The sequence below is a fragment of the Mobula hypostoma genome, chromosome 5 (genome assembly GCF_963921235.1).
Source record: "Mobula hypostoma chromosome 5, sMobHyp1.1, whole genome shotgun sequence".
Classification (NCBI taxonomy): domain Eukaryota; kingdom Metazoa; phylum Chordata; class Chondrichthyes; order Myliobatiformes; family Myliobatidae; genus Mobula; species Mobula hypostoma.
Window position 1 is genome coordinate 35,511,195 of NC_086101.1, and position 14,793 is coordinate 35,525,987.

Consider the following 14,793-nt stretch of genomic DNA (forward strand, 5'->3'; position numbering starts at 1 on the left):
CCACATCGGGACTAGTTTGACCCATTTAAGTGGCTGCACCAAGGAGTTGAACTTTCATGGAAATAGTTAGAGAGGTATAAGATATGATGGAGGAAATCATCCATTGTATACTGCTGTGTTCTTTTGATTGACTGTAAATGAGCAAAATTAGTGCAGCCACCTAGCGCAGATGATGGACTGGCTTCATATTATACCTTTGATGACTGCATCCTCCATATCTTCATTTTCATTGTAACACTCAAGATGATTGTTGATACCATCAAATTCTCCGTAGTTCCTAACTTGTTAAAGTCATGAAATTGAGCTCCCTCATCTGGGCAAAGGCCAGGAGAAAGGTCTGGGGCCAAGTTGTGGGTGTACTTTAAAAAATTTATTTCAAAAGTCTCTGAAATTATTTTCTGCATAAGATGGAATGACAGGGTATGACAGCCGAGAAGGAAGCCCCTTGGCCCATCATGACTGTGCTCTCTCTTTGAAAATGTCCTCCAATTACTCCCACTTCCCTCCCCCCAGTGACATTATTTTGAGGATGGATAGAGGGCTATGTGTAACCCTAGGTAATTTCTAAGGTAAGGACATGTTTGGCACAGCTTTGTGGGCCGAAGGTCCTGTATTGTGCTGTAGGTTTTCTATGTTTCTATTATCTTTTGTCTCCAAGTCCTCATGTAGTTTATTGCAGCATTGTTTGGAGAGCTTTGGGACTGATGGAAGCTCATTCAAAATTAGCTTGAGGGCACATGAGGACCTTGAGGACATGTCCACACGCTACCAAAAGATTATTGTGTGATGCTGTCAGCAAAGTAGTTTCAATCAGTCTGCACTGCAGGCTGTGAGTCAGTTTTTGTTGAGCAGGTTTGCAAATAGAGGCATGAGTGACAGAAGCATGGCTCATTGGGAATGGGTCACATACAGGTAAAACGTGGGCTAGATCTTGCTGGAGTGGAGCATCTCAGAGTGTGGATCATGAGGTGCTCAGCCACACCCGTCATCTCCGGGACCATTGTGATGGAACCCGCTGGGAAGTGGGCCAATAACAGCACAATCAGACTACTAGATTCTCACCCAATGGCAGAGCCAGCAGCCCGACTCCCCACCAATGAGGTTTAAGGGCTGAGAAGGAAGCGGGAACAATGTAGGAGAGTGGATGAATTAAACTCAGGGCAAAAAATGAAGGAAAGTGAGGGAAATAAAGGTTCGATTGAGATGGAAAACAAAGACACAATTTAAACCTTACTTTACACTTCTCTATGAAAATTGTCAGCCTGTAAGAATGGGACTCCTTTTTCTGGGCCAGAGAGGTAGATTGATTTAAAAATTACCTTCCTATTAAAAGGTGCTCAAACTATTAATCATCCTTTCTGTAATAATTATTTAGCCATTAGTGTGCATATCCAGTGTTTTCGTAAAATGAAGGGCAGGACGAGGGCAGAACTAAGCAGATGGCAGAGCAGTATAATCAGCTGGCAAGTTTGAGCGACTCACAATTGATGACTGATTTGTTCTTGACTTCAGCTCAATTTACCTGTCTGTTCCCCACATCCCCTGAGCTTGCCATAGCCTGAAATATCTCAGCTTTGAATATATTCAGTGACTCTGTTTCCACAGCTCCTTGAGGTAGGGGATTCGAGAGATTGATAGCCCTCTGAAAGAAGAAATTCCTTCTAAGGCAACCCATTCCTCAGAGCCCATGTCCCGTGTTTTAGATGCCTCCAAAACCGGCAACACCTCCTCAGCATCTCAATCTCAATCCGAATCTTATCTGTTTCAATAAGATCACTTCTCATTCCACTGAAAAAACAATCAGTAAGGATGCCACCCACTCAATGTGTCCTTAACCCCCTGCACCACCACCATCTCTGAAATCAGCACAGTGAGAGTTCTCTACAGCGCCCTAGTGCGCGCGCGCGCACACACACACACACACACACACACACACACACACACCAACTTTCTTCAATAAAGTGACCAACATTGTATAGAGAATTTCACATCCACCACTCATAATAAGACCATCCTACAGAGTAACAGAGAATGCCCTCTGAAAGTCCTGATACATGGTTGCAGCAATTCCTCTCCCTGCTCCCACCACAAATGCTGCTTGACCCTGTGAGTTCATCCAGCAGATTATTTGCTGCTACTGGAAACGTTCATTCTGTTTCTCTCTCCACAGATGCTGCCTGAGCCGCTGAGTTTCTCTAGCGTTTTCGGTATTTGTTTCAGGTTTCCAGCATCTGCGGTTTCTTTGAGTTCTCCTCCTTCTCTACTTACTCCTAATGAAAGTTCTTGTTCCATTTGCCTCCTGAATCACTCTCTGCATGTTAACTGTGCTTTCAATGCCAACAGCAATCTGCAGTTCTCCGTTTAAACAAAAGTCCTACATCTCAGATCTTCTTGCCGAAGGTGGACAACCTCATGCACACCTTGTTCTGCACCTGCTGAATTTAGGCCAGTCATTTAACCCTTTGTGTGCTCCTTCCAACTTGCCTCGCCTGTCCACCTTTGTGTTTTCACGAATTTGTTGATGATGCACTCTGTCCCTTCTGAAGGCAGACTTTATGGGGGTTGAGTGGGAGAGGGAGTTGAAGCAAAGGGTTGGTCTTAGTTTTATTGGATTCCTACATCAATAGTTCCTTCATGGGCGTAAGCCTCCACACCATCAAGGACATCTTCAGAAGGCAGTACCTCAAGAAAACAACATCCATCACTAAGGACTCACCTATCTGAGACATGCCCTCTTCTTGTTACTACCATCGTGAAGGAGGTACAGAAACCTGAAGACCCACGTTCAATAACTTAGGAACAGCTTCTTACTCTCCATCATCAGATTTCTTAACCCAGCGGTCCCCAACCACCGGGCCACGGACTGGTACCGGGCCGCGAAGTATGCGTTACCGAGCCGCGGGAAATGATATGATTTGGCGATAGGAATCAGCTGGACCTTTCCTCATTCCCTGTCATGCCCACTGTTGAACCATTACGCACGCGAGGTCATCCATGTCAGCGCGGGAAGGAGATCAACTCGGGCTTGCAAATGACGGCGGGCTGAAAAGTATGTTTGACATAACATCTCTGCCGGCATTCTGGATCAAAGTCAAGGCTAAATATCCTGAGATAGACACAAAAGCACTGAAAACGTTGCTTCCATTTCCAACATATCTCTGCAATGAATGCAACGAAAACTAAATTGCGGAATAGACTGGACATAAGAAACCCCGTTCGAGTATCGCTGTCTCCCATCACCCCTCGATAGGACCGTCTTGTTGCAGGGAAACAAGCCCAGGGCTCCCACTGATTCAGCGATATTGGTGTGTTGCAATGATTTTATATGTTCATATGGGGAAAATATGCACTGTGTGTTTAATATGCAAACGTTACTTAAAATGTTATGATGCAATGATTTACTTATATAACCATATAACAATTACAGCACGGAAACAGGCCATCTCGGCCCTTCTAGTCTGTGCCGAATGCTACTATCACCTAGTCCCACCGACCTGCACTCAGGCCATAACCCTCCATTCCTTTCCTGTCCATATACCTATCCAATTTTTCTTTAAATGATAATTCCAAACCTGCCTCTACCACTTCTACTGGAAGTTCGTTCAACACTTACTTCAAGCTCCCCTATCCTCCCCTGATAATTGACTTATCCCTATATTCATGCAAGGAAAATATGCGCTGTGTGTTTTATAGTAAATTTGTTAGATAAACCCTTTTAGAAAGGAAATTGAGTTTATTAGCCACTTATCACCGATATTCCAGTCGTGTTTTACACCCCCTCCCCCGCAAACAGAATCGCCAAAAACGATTTGTTGGTAAAAATCGGCACGTATACACATACGCAAGTCACGCATGCGCACTGGTGCCCGCGCAAGGCTTCATGGTCATTGTAGTCTCTCGGGGTAAACAATGTACTTGACTGCTCCTCTTGTCCGTTGGCACCCTACCCCCACCCCCCGGGTCGGCCGGTCCGCAAGAATATTGTCAATATGAAACCGGTCCGCAGTGCAAAAAAGGTTGGGGACCCCTGTCTTAACCCATCAACACTACTTCCAATTCCTTTTTGTTTGAGGTACTTATTTGGTAATTTATAGTCATTTTCATGTCTTTGCTCTGTACTGTTGCTGCAAAGTGACAAATTTCACATCATTTAAGTCTGTGATAGTAAGCCTGATTCTGATTCTGAATTCTGAATTTGTTGCTAACACACCACATCGTGTTGTAGCAAAATCCGAACGAAATAGGTTCAGTTTCTCTGTCACAAACATGTGAAAATCTACAGATGCTGGAAATCCAGAGCAACACGCACAAAATGCTGGAGGAACTCAGCAGGTCAGGCCGCATCTACGGGAAAGAGAGACTTCCTTAGGACTAGAAAGGAAGAGGAGAAGTCAGAGTAAAACTGTAGGGAGAGGGGAGGAAGAAGTAGAGGGTGGTAGGTGAAAGGTGAAACCAGGAGAGAGGGAGGGGGTGAAGTAAAGAGCTGGGAGCTGAATTATATTGAATTGAATTTATTACTTACATGCTTCAAATACATGAGGAGTAAAAATCTTTACGTTACATCTCCATCTAAATGTGCAAGGTACAATCATAGTAATGTATAATAATTTATAATAAATAGAACAGTCAATGTAACATAGAAATACACTCAAATCAACGTGAGTTAATCAGCCTGGTGGAAGAAGCTGTCCCAGAGCCTGTTGGTCCTGGCTTTTATGCTGCAGTACTGTTTCCTGGATGGCAGCAGCTGGAACAGTTTGTGGTTGGGGTGACTCAGGTCCCCAATGATTCTTCAGGCCCTTTTTTCACACCTGTCTTTGTAAATGTCCTGAATCATGGGACGTTCACAACTACAGATGCGCTGGGCTGTCCGCACCACTCTCTGCAGAGTCCTGCGATTAAGAGAGGTACAGTTTCCATACCACACAGTGATGCAGCCAGTTGATTTGTGAAAGAGACAAAGGGCTGGAGAAGAGCTCTCTCATCTTATCTCCTTACCTGCCTATTATCTCCCTTTGGTTCGCCTCCCCCCTTCCCTTTCTTTCATGGTCTTCAATCCTCCCCTATCAGATTCCCCCTTCTCCAGTCCTTTATCTCTTTCACCGGTCAACTCCCCATCTCTTTACTTCAGCCCTCCCCCTCCTAGTTTCAACTATCACCTTGTGCTTCTTCCTCCCCTCCCTCCCCCCCCTCCCCACCTTCTCACTCTGACTTCTCCACTTCCCTCCCAGTCCTGGTGAAGGGTCTCGGCCCGAGATGTCGACTGTGCTGTTTTCCATAGACAGTGCCTGAGTTCCTCCAGCACTTTGTGTGTGTTGCCTCAGTTTTTCTGTCGCCGTTTAGTCATTTGTTGACCAGGTAAAGCAGCTTGCTTGAAAAAGTAGTGAATCCTCCTTTGAAGCTTCCACATTTTGATGTTTGTGCTGTACAAGCCAAATGATAAATTCCATTATAAATATAATTTCCTATTCCGGCATTTGATACCAGTAGGAAAAAAATCAATAAGAACTTCTGTCACTGAGTTAGGCAGATCAAGGTGTGGGGAGCAGTGACTGTCAAACACATTTGTTAGATTCATCAACAGTCAGCACTTCATACTAGAAATTAAAGGACTTTGTATTTTGTGATTGAACATCTTGGGAGGTTGCAGTTCTTTTCCTAAATAATTCATTTTGTGGGATCGGAGTGTTGGTGACAACAGGAGTTTATTGATATGTGCCCAGGTACGGTGAGGTACAGCACTATGAAATGTTGCAGCAGTAAAGGCACAGAGGTTCTGACAACACTCAGAACATAAATAATACATACATTATATATAAGATGAAATGACATGCAGTGAAATCAAAGACTGGACAGAAGCGAGACCCTAGTGCAAAATATAGATGCAATGGAGGAAGAGTCCATGGGTAGAGCAGGATGTGAGTCAGAATCAGGTCTGTGTGCTTGTCTCTATGACGTGAAATTTGTTGATTTGTGGTTGTAGTGTTCCATTCTGAGATAGGGTTAGTGTGGTCCAGGTCAGTTCAAAAACCTGATGGCTGTAGCTGTTCCTGAACCTGGTAAACATAGAACATAGAATATAGAAATCTACAGCACATTACGGGTCCTTCAGCCCACACGTAATCTGTTCTAGAGACGTCCTAGAATTTCCCTAGTGCATAGCCCTCTATTTCTCTAAGCTCCATGTACCTATCTAAAAGGCTCTTAAAAGACCCTATTGAATCCACTTCCACCACTGCTGCCAGCAGTGCATTCCACGCACCCAAAGCTCTCTGTGAGAAAAACTTACCCCTGACATCCCCTTGATACCTATTTCCAAGCACCTTAAAACTATGCCACCTCGTGTTAGCCATCTCAGCCCTGGGAAAAAGTCTCTGACTATCCACACAATAAATGCCCCTCATCATCTTACACACCTCTATCTCATCCTCCGTTGCTCCAAGGAGAAAAGGCCGAGTTCACTCAACCTATTCTCATAAGATACGCTCTCCAATCCAGGCAACATCCTTGTAAATCTCCTCTGCACTCTCTCTAGAGTATCCACATCCTTCCTGTAGTGAGATGACCAGAAATGAACACGGTACTCAGTTCTGTGTAGTGGTGTGGGACTTTGGGCTTCCTGCCTGATGGTAGCAGTGAGAAGGGGGCATGGTCCGGATTTTGGGGATCCTTGTTGATAATGCCTCCTTCTTGAGGCAGCAGCTCCTGTAGCTGTCATCACTGGTGGTGAGGGATGTGTTTGCAACTCTCTATGTCCTCCTGCGTTACTGTGCGTTGGAACTTCGTACCAGGCCATGGTACAACCAGTCAGGATCCTTCCAGCACATGCACTCATTTCCCATCCCTCACTGCCCTTAAACTAAGTGGACATCTCAGAGGCTGGGAGAGAACTAGACACAGTGGGTGAGTCTGGAGTCACATGTTGTCCAGACCAGATAAGGACAGCAGGATTCCTCTCTAACAGGTCTCCGTGAACCAGATGGATTTTTAAAAGAACCCTGTGGCAACTTTTCTGTTCTGTCCTAAGCCCTGAAAACCTCAAAGACAAACTGTTCTAATCTCAAGTCCGTACTTTGCACAAAACATGTGATTAATCCTACCGTCCGTTGAGGGTCAGAGATGAGTGCACTCTCTGGTGTGTCTGCGGGTGGAGCATTCGAATCCCACAGCTGAGGCTGCCCTGCACAGTCAGGTGTTGCTCTGCCAGAACTGCCTCCTTTCTGCAGGGAAGTTTAGAGTCTCCTGGTACCAGAGAACTGCTCAGAATTTATCCTCAGTGCCCTGTGGATAACCTTTATCCTTCTGCCGATGTCTGCTCATAATCTTCATTTGTGGGAATTGGGCTACGTGCAAGTTAACTGCACTTCTTCCCTTTGTACAATGGTGACCAAGGGTATCCCGCTGGCCGTGAATTGGTTTATGATCCTAGACAGATGCAAAACTTTGCCTTCTAATTAGAAAATGACTTATTAAGCAATGATATCACCTTCCAGTAATCAAGACAGACTCTTGGTAACATCTGTAGGCTCGTTTTGTAATGTGAATTGGCTTGGTTCCTCCCAGAGTGAGAGTCAGAGAGGGATGCAGCAAGGATAGAGATCCTTCGGACCACCAAGTCCATGCTGACCTCAAAGTTTCAAAGGTCAAAGGGTCATTTATTATCGGAGTATACAACTTGAAACTCTTCTTCTCTAGGTAGTCATGAAAAGCAAGAAAGAAAAGAAAGGCAACACAATTATCAACCCCCAGAATTCCCCCTCCCCACACAAAAAAACAGACAAAAACGGAACAGGCACCTCAACCCCCAAAATTCCCCCTCCCCGCACAAATAAATCAACAAAAACGGAACAGATACATTGACCCCCAGTTCCCTCCTCCCACACAAAAAAATGAACTATAATGGAACAGGTACATCAACTCCCAGATCCCTCCTCCTGTGCAAAACATGGAAACAAAGAAAACCCACAGCACAATATGGGCCCTTCGGCCCACAAAGCTGTGCTGAACATGTCCTTACCTTAGAAATTACCTAGCGTTACCCATAGTCCTCTATTTTTCTGAGCTCCATGTACCTGTCCAGGATTCTCTTGAAAGACCCTATAGTATCCACCTCCACCACCGTTGCCAGCAGCCCATTCCACGCACTCACCACTCTCTGCGTAAAAAACTTATGTCGAGGTACCTACTTCCAAGCACCTTAAAACTATTCCTTCTCATGCTAGCCATTCCAGCCCTGGGAAAAAACCTCTGACTATCCACACGATCAATGCCTCTCATCTTACACACATGAACAAAATGGATCGGGCACACCAACTCCCAAATCCCTCCCCCTGCACAGAAACAGACAAAATGGAACAGGCACATCAACCCCCAAATCCATCCCCCACACAAAAAAATGATCAAAATGGTACAGGACCATCGACCCCCCCAAATCCTCCTCCCTGCATAAAAGAACAAACCAAATTGATTAGGCATGATAGACCCCCAAATACCCCACCCCACAGAAATGAAAACAAGAAAGATCGGGTGAAAAACACAGAATATAAAAAACTATAAGACTGAAAAAAGTCTATAGTCCAAATCCACATCCAAAATGCAGAAAGCCTGAGCAACATTCATCAGGCTCTGCGGCCGACCTTTCCCTCACTGTAGCAGAGCCATCAAAAAGACAGGCAGCCGGTACTCAACCTCTGCACTCGCCTCGATGCTTCAATCTCCTTCATCGTTTCAATTGGCGAAGAATGGAAGCTTTAATCGGCGAAGTGAAGTCAAATAATGGCTTGCGCATGCTGTCTTTATCTCCCAGAACCTTCTCGGAGACCGCAGAGCACTGAAGCACACAAACAATCTCCAGGCTTCCACATTTGCCTCGATGTTTCAATCTCCCTTGTCGCTTTAATCGATGAAGTGAAGTCGAACGTCGGCTCGCAGCCTGCCCGCCATGAGGTCCCCACACGCTGCCTCTGCCTCCCGGAGTCCTCTCAGAGACTGCAGAGAGCGGGGAAACCCAAATAATCTCCAAACAGTAAATCACAGGCTCCAACAGTCCCAGAATCACATCCAAGATGAGAAACAAACGTAAAAGACATAAAAGAAGTGAAGTATAGGGTTTCATGATCTATCCAGGAGATGACGACTGAAAGAGCACTGCATGCAGGTGCCATCTTGACCAGAATATCTTATAGACCCTCCAGCAGACACTTACATTAACACAGAGCATCAACCATTACAGTGCAATTCAGGCCATTCGGCCCATGATGTTGTGCTGACCTTTTTTATCCTACTCTAAGATCAATTCAACCCTTCCTTCCTACATAACCTTCCATCCGTATGCCCCTCTATGGGTTTCTTTAATGCTCCTAATGCACCTGCCTCTACCACCACCCCTGGCAGGGTGTTCCAGGCCCCCACCACACAATTTTCCAAGCCCTTATAGAGCTGCAGCATGGTTCTTGAACTCAATCCTCCGTATTCTTCCCACATTCCGTCAACTCCCCGCAGGTTCCAATGCTCTCCTACACACCAGGGGTGATTTGCAGTGGCCACGTAACCGGAGGAATTGCACAGTCACAGTCAGTGCCAGAGGTCAGGATCGAACCCAGGTCTCTGGTGCTGTGAGGCAGCAGCTCTACCCACTGCACCCCCTAGCCATTTGATGCTCTCATCCTGCCCTCACTGCACCTTCTCCCTGCACAAGGGGGTGTTCCTTTCTTTAATTCTTTCTCCCCCCAGTTGGCCTCCCTTGACGTCCATCCCACAGGGTAAGTTCTCTGCTCCTGTCCAATGGGGCCAGGGGCAGGGGTGTGAGCAAAATACAAGAGGAAGGACTCAAAGTGGTGTGAGAGTTCATCGCTGGGGAAGAGTGGCTGAGTCTTTGAGACTTTATCAGGCATTGGTCAGGGCACATTCGGAGTACTATGAGTGGTTTTGGGCCCCATTATCTCGAAAGGACGTGCTGGCATTGGAGAGGGTCCAAGGGAGCCTCAAGAGAATGGTCCAAAGGGTTAACAGATGAGAAGCTTTTGATGGCTGTAGGTTAGAAAAATGGGGAGGGGATCTCATTGAAACCTATCTGTAGTAGGGGAGTTTAGGATCAGAGGGCACAGCCTCAGAATACAAGATGTTTCTCTTGTACAGAGGTAAGGAGGAATTTCTTTAGCCAGAAGGAGTAAATCTGTGGAATTCATTGTCATAGATGACTGTGGAAACCAAGTCATTGTGTACATTTAAGGTGAAGGTTGATAGGCTCTTGATTAGTAAAGACATCAACGTTTACAGGGAGAAGATAGGAGAATGGAAAGGATAATAAATCAGCCATGATCAAATACAAGTGTCCCCCGCTTTTCAAACATTCGCTTTACGAAACTTCGCTGTTACGAAAGACCTACATTAGTTCCCTGTTTTTGCTAACAGAAGGTGTTTTCACTGTTACGAGAAAAAGCAGTGCGCGAAAAAAAATCAGCGCCCGATAAAAGGCAGCGCGCGCCCCGAGCAGCCGCTCTCCCCCGGATTCGGAACGGCATTGCTTAAACACGTGCCTGTGAGCAGCCGTTTGCAAGATGAGTTCTATGGTATCGGAAAAGCCTGAAAGAGCTCGTAAGGGTGTTACACTTAGCGTAGAACTAGACATAATTAAGCGTTTTGATCGTGGTGAACGAAGTAAGGACAAAGTGAGTTTGGCTTGTGGAAGCTGACGAAGATGATGTTGAATAGGTTTTGGCATCTCATGACCAAGAACTGATAGATGAAGAGCTGATGCAATTGGAAGAGGAAAGGATAACAATCGAAACTGAATGAGTAATGATAAAGTACGACTTTAATTTTGAAAGGGTACTTAGGTCTAGGGGATATTTGCAGGATGGTTTGAGTGCTTAAAAAGAACTGTATAATAGAAAAATGCGCAAGGCTCAGCAGTCAAGCATACTGTTGTTTTTCAAGCCTTCCACATCAGCCACAGCAGACGACGAACCTCGACCTTTGACATCGAGGCAGGCAGTCATAGGAGAAGATGAGCTGCCTGCCCTAACGGAAACAGATGACAATGAGATGACACCCCAGTGTCCCACCACCCCAACCCCCAGGCCGCGGACAGATACCGATTTGCGGAGAATGCAGCGGCAGCCAGGAGGCATACAGCACATCTTTAAGAAAAAAGCTGAAATAAACATGTTAATTAATTACGTGCCGGGCGGCACCTAATTAATTAGCTTGTTTATTTCGGCTTTTTTCTTAAAGATGTGCTGTGTGCCTCCCGGCTACCGCTGCACCCCTGCATGCTTCGCGGCAATGTATCGGTCGGCGGCCCGGAGGGTGGGGGCCACTGCACCACCCAAACTCTGATGACTCAGCCTAACACACCATCAGTGTGCTCGACGCTGACTTCCCGATTCCCATAAGTGATACTACACCGTATGTACATTATTTCTACTTTATATAGGCTATGTATTTTTACGTGTTATTTGGTATGATTTGGCAGCTTCATAGCTTAAAGGTTACTGGAGAGCGCTTGTGCCATGTTTTTGCAGAGAGCGCCTGCGTGAGATTTTCGCTACGGAGAACAGTTCAGGCAATGATTGTGGAAAAGTATTTCTACTTTATATAGGCTGTGTATTTATCATATCATTCCTGCTTTTACTATATGTTACTGTTATTCTAGGTTTTATGTGTTATTTGGCATGATTTTGGTAGGTTATTTTTTGGGTCTGCAAACGCTCACAAAATTTTCCCATATAAATAAATGGTAATTGCTTCTTTGCTTTACGACATTCCGGCTTACGAACCATTTCATAGGAACGCTCTACCTTCGGATGGCAGGGGAAACCTGTACCGGAATAGACTCGATGGGCCGAGTGGCCTCATTCTGCTCCATTGTCTTATGGTCTTTGGAGGTGAGTGAAAGTAGCCCAATGTTCATGACCAGGCCAACCAGATGAAGGAGTGATCCAACCGTCACAGAGCCAATGCTCTGGTATGAGAAAGAGTCCAAATTTTTCAGAAAAGCCCGTGTCCCTAGAAAGCAACGAGTGTGTGGTCACACAGGGAGGGGTGAGGGAGCAGGGATGGGTGCTTTTCAACAAGTAGAGCCTGTATCTACTCATCATTCTCATGAACCAGTCATGCCGCTTGTGGGTAGAGAGCCCTAACATCTTCAGTGCAGATGAATGGACAGCATCCCTGAAGCGATCCCAGTCATCCACAGCGCTGCCTACAAGGTGTAGGTCAGCAAGCTTGGTTTCTAAATCTTCAGCCAGTGCTGAAGCTATGCTGGGGTTCTTCAGCCTGGCCACATTGAATCTTTTCACAGCCTTGCTTCCTTCTGGTCGCCTCTTGGGCCTGATGTGGAGCTTCATTTTGGAGACAATGAGCCTGTGATCTGTCCAGCAGTCAGCGCCACACGTGGCCTTGGTCACTCTGACATCCTGCCTGTCTTTTCTCCTGACAATGACATAGTCGATAAGATGCCAATGCTTAGAACCAGGAGGTCTTGTTACGGGTGGGCAAGCGGAAAGTTGTGTTGGTGATGAGCAGGTCGTATGCTGCACAGGTCTTCAGTAAGAGTAGGCTGTTACTGTTACTTTTACCCACTCCATGTCGCCCAGTGACTCCCTGCCAGGCTGCAGAGTCGCACCCTACTCTTGCATTGAAGTCACCGAGCAAGATCAGCTTGTCGGTGCTGCTCACTGCTGATAGTAGGGTCTCTAGTTCTTCATAGAACTTGTCTTGTCTTGTCGGGGTTGGTCATTGTGGGGGCATAGGCGCTGATCAGGGTGGCTTGACTTCTGTTCTGTAGTGGAAGCTGTAGTGTCATGAGCCGGTCGTTCACACCCTTTGGGAGATTGGCAAGTTTCCGAACAAGGTGACTCCTGACGGCGAATCCAACTCCAGCATCTCGACGCTCATCACTGCCGCGACCGCTCCAGAAGAAAGTGTATCCGCCTCCAGTTTCAGTCAGCTGACCTTCACTGGCAAGACGAGTCTCACTCAGGGCTACTGTGTCAATGTTGTATCTTGCAAGCTCTCTGGCAACGAAGGTTGTTCTTCTCTCTGGTCTATTTGCTGTAGGGTTGTCCAATACTGTGCACACCTTCCAAGTGCCAATGGTGAGCAGTGTGTAATGAAGCAGGCAATGTTTAGGGCACCTTTTCTAGCCCCTTCCTCATACCACGGAGGTGAGCAGTGCATTCCTAAAGAGAGCTGCTTAGTTGCCCAGGTAACACCGAGTTTCACTGCTGCTTCGGTCAGCGAAAAGCGACCATTAGACCTGAGCCGCCTGTGTGCAGGTCTGTGACTGCAGCTCCCAGTGTATCCACACCCGCTTCTTCGTCGCTCGCCCATCACCACAGGACTTCAAATGTTGAGGGTGATGATGATGATGATGATGGTGTCAAGACTAGCGCGTGATTTGGATTTAAGTGAGGGAGAGTTGCGCAGCGTCAGCCTCACTCTCTTTTCCCAATTCCCATCTGGATCCAGTGGCAAGACAAGAGTCGAGACGGCTGGAGATGGGTCTAGGCGCAGTGGACGACCAGGACGTCTGCTCCATCTTATCACGCTCTACATGTTCCACGACGCTTGCAGAGACCGCCTTCTTGACCGTTGGACCTTCCATTGGTCTCGTCCGCTCAATCCGCCAGAGTCTGTCTTCACATGCTGGGATAGACAACTCCCTATCTCACCGAGGGTTTGAGACCCGTCGGCTACCCTCACCTGAATTAGCTGGCTTGTTGAAGCCATTGCCCGGGGTGTGGCCACTGTCGCATGCGAACAGCTACGGGGAGCCACAGGTGAGAGCTGAGTGCCAGGTGGGGACCAAAGGTGGACAAACCGCCTTGAAAAGGACGCGACATGTTCCCCCACCAGAGGTGCTACCCCTTCCTGACACCCCATACACCCCACGGATGGGTTTAACGGGAAGCCGAATAAAAAGGAAGAGAGGGTGTGATGGTTGTGGATGGAAGGCATGAACTCGTCGGTCCAAAGGCTCTGTGTTCTGCTCTATGACTATACTGGTTGAGGGCACTAGTACAAGATCTGATCCCAGCACTCACAATCTATTTACAGTAGTCACTGCTGTCTCACATTTTGAGATACTGTCCAGTCCCACAAAGAACCGGGCATTGCTTCCATGAGGTAAACCCAGTAAAATTCTGATAAACAGTGAACTGATGATGTGGAATGTCCAGCACGGAGTGGGGTCACACAGGTCATCTGGTCACACTAGTGCATGCGCCTCACGCCAGAACTCCTCATCTCCCCTCTCACTACCTCCTTCTCTTTCTCCCTTCCCCCTGGGTTTGTCGACCCTCCTCTTAATCCAGTCCCTGCTCTTCACCTCTGTCCCATTCTGCCCACTCCCTTGGGAAAGAAGCTTCTTTGGAACACCTTCTGGCATTAATCAGTGGTTGCCCCGGCTGGTTGTGGACTCACTCCACCCAGTACTCTCACAGCACGATTGCCTGACAGTTTGTAGGGAATTCGTTACGCCGTCTCTGACCGGGACCACTGCCTTTCCAGTACCCTTTTCCCACTGCACATCAGTGTTAAGTCACTGGCCTAGATCTGTCAAGACACATTATAACAAATTATTGGCGGCAGTCCGAGTGTGGTAAAACCTTTCTTTCCAGTCTTAACATATGCACCTTTTAAGCACTCACTCTCTTCAGAGGTATTAAATGCAAAGCAAAGCAGCAGAGTAAATTAAAGTCGAAAACTCTCTCCTGGGGCTCTTTAACTTCATGGTTTTTTGATGCGTGAGGCAGCTGCTGGCTCTGTCTCTCTTTCTCTCTCTGCCTC

General features: G+C 46.7%; 1 protein-coding gene across 4 annotated transcripts in view; it reads left to right on the forward strand.

Moving 5' to 3' along the window:
- The window catches only part of fgf14 (fibroblast growth factor 14), a 541,877-nt gene that overhangs the window by 495,273 nt on the left and 31,811 nt on the right, over window positions 1–14,793 (forward strand). The window lies entirely within an intron of this gene.